We start from the raw sequence: 2,750 nt of genomic DNA on the forward strand, positions 1-2,750 counted from the left end.
ACCCTCACTCATTTCAGAAGCACCCTCAGTGATTATTTCTGGAACCTGGTTGATACGCTTTTATTGCAAAACTATATACAAAAACAACAAAATACAAATGCACTAAATAAAATAATTGAATAAATGCATGTTTACAATTTAAGCACTAAAACTAAAATAAGTAGGCTAGTAATAAAATAAATAACTAGAGAAGGCTGACTATAATCAGCTTGCTTCCATTTAGTGAGAAAAGCCTAGGCCTACTCTTCAACTGAATCAGAAAAAAAAGCTCCTCTGGTCTTCAATGATGCGGGGACAACGTTTGAGCGTACACGTATATCTGAGCGAGAGAGACAATTCATAAAAGAACCATGTATATTTAAAAGCACACGTCTAGCTTTTTGTGAGTTCTCGGAGTCTGAGGGTGCTTTGGTGCAAATTCCAAGTGTGTTTTCATGTGTCTTCACTGAGGAGTGGATTGAGTTTGGCCACACTGCCATAAAGACCGGATTGGTGGAGTGTTGCAGCGATGTTTGTCCTTCTGTAAGTTTCTCCCATCTGCATATATGATCATGGAGCTCATGATCTAACCAGTCTAACCAAGGGCCTTCTCCATCAATTGCTCAGTTTGGCCAGGAGGCCAGCTCTAGGGAGAGTCCTGGTTGTTTCAAACTTATTCAGTTATGGATAATGGAGGCTACATGCTTCTGTGAACCTCCAATGCAGCAGAATTTTTTCTGAACTCTTCCCCAGATGTGTGGTTTGACGCAATCCTGTCTCTAATCCTGAGCTCTACAGGCAGTTCTTTTGAACTCAGGGCTTGGTTTTTGCTTTAATGTGCATTTTCAGCTGTTAGGCCTTTTATCGAGAGGTGTGTGCCTTCCCAAATCATACTCATTCAAATGAATTTGCCACAGGTTAACTTCACTCGAAGTGTAGTAACATCTACAAGCGATATAAATGCTCCTGAGCTAAATTTCTAGTGGTATGAATACTTATGCAATGGAATCATTTCAGTTTTTTATTTCTAATTTATTTTTTATTTCTGTTTTTTGCAACTAAAAAAAAATGTTATTTAAAGCAATTAAAAAAAAAATTAGGGGCTATGCATTCTTTCACAAGGCACTGTATATATATCATTTAATCATTTATTTTAAATGAATTGTATTGAACTATATACAAACTGATATTTGAGTGTAGCTAAAATTTATATCTATATTGTTTATTTATAAATGCAGCCTGCTCTAACTTCTTGATTACTGATTTTTGCTATTATAATCTCCGTGCTACAAATTAATTATAATTTATATTATAATTATTATTCAATTATTATTCATATTAATAGAATCTATACATTACATTTAATATACATTTTTACATTTATATTTACAATATACTTATCTTGTCACTGAAGAAACAATAAACGCAGAGCAAAATAGTTTTCATGGAATGTAAATTTAACCAAAAAAAACAACAACATTTTTGTCAATAAATTACTATAAAGGTCTAATGTATCAAATATAATGCAGACTTTTTTTTTTTTTTTTAAAAAAGAATGAAACAATAATAAAAAAAAACAAAAGTAAATTTTGCATTTCATTTGGAAATCAAGGTCTGGAGTCTGGAGGAAGAGTGGAGAGGCACAGAATCCAAGCTACTTGAAGTCCAGTGTGAAGTTTCCGAAGTCAGTGATGATTTGGGTGCCGTGACGTCTGCTGGCATTTGTCCATTGTGTTTTATCAAGTCCAAAGTCAATGCAGCCGTCTACACCATGAGATTTTGGAGCACTTTATGCTTCCATCTGACTTTTCTGTTTTGCAAATCCTTTTTTATATTCTAATATTTTGAGATACTGGATTTTTGACTTTCAACTTTTTCACGATATTCTAATTTTTTTAGATGCACCTGTATATATATATATATATATACTAAAATGTATTTAAAATACATTTATTTTGTGCTAAGTATACTACAAATACATTTACATATTTATGTGCTTAATAAAAAATACCCTGCAATTGTACTGTTAGTATACTAAACTGGTACACTTAAAGTCTGCTAAACTGGAACAACTAATTTTGTACTTAATGCACTTTAATTGTGCGGAAGTAGTTCTGAAGTCCAACTAAAGATATACTAAAATATATTTAATTGTGCTAAAGTGGAATTATTGCAAGTATACTTCAGGTACACTCTAAATATCTCACATTTAAAGATCAATATTATTCAAAGATCATACAATCCTCATCAATACTGACATTAAAAGACATTTTAGGCTTCATATTAAGAAATGTGCATTGTGCAATAAAGAAATACTCCAAATAAAGTTCAATTATGATTTTATATCAGTAAGTCTTAAGTGATATGTGACCCTGGACCACAAAACCAGTCTTAAGTCGCTGGGGTATGTTTGTAGCAATAGCCAAAGATACATTGTTTGGGTCAGAATTATAGATTTATCTTTTATGCCAAAAATCATTAGGACATTAAGTAAAGATCATGTTTCATGAAGATATTTTGTAAATTTCCTACCGTAAATATATCTAAACTTAATTTTTGATTAGTAATATGCATTGCTAAGGACTTCATTTGGACAACTTTAATTTTCTCAATATTTTGATTTTTTTTGCACCCTCAGATTCCAGATAGTTGTATCTCGACCAAATATTATCCTATTCTAACAAACCGTACATCAATGGAAAGATTATTTATTCAATTTTCAGATTATGTAGAAATCTCAATTTCGAAAAATTGACCCTTTTGACTGGTTT

The 2,750-nt window shown here is 31.9% G+C and overlaps 1 protein-coding gene across 1 annotated transcript in view; it reads left to right on the top strand.

The window, feature by feature from the left end:
* Nucleotides 1-2,750, top strand: part of cacna1fa (calcium channel, voltage-dependent, L type, alpha 1F subunit a) — a 38,985-nt gene that overhangs the window by 34,042 nt on the left and 2,193 nt on the right. The window lies entirely within an intron of this gene.

This window comes from Sinocyclocheilus rhinocerous, unplaced genomic scaffold (assembly GCF_001515625.1).
Source record: "Sinocyclocheilus rhinocerous isolate Xijiao unplaced genomic scaffold, SAMN03320098_v1.1 scaffold533, whole genome shotgun sequence".
In the NCBI taxonomy this organism is placed as follows: Eukaryota; Metazoa; Chordata; class Actinopteri; order Cypriniformes; family Cyprinidae; genus Sinocyclocheilus; species Sinocyclocheilus rhinocerous.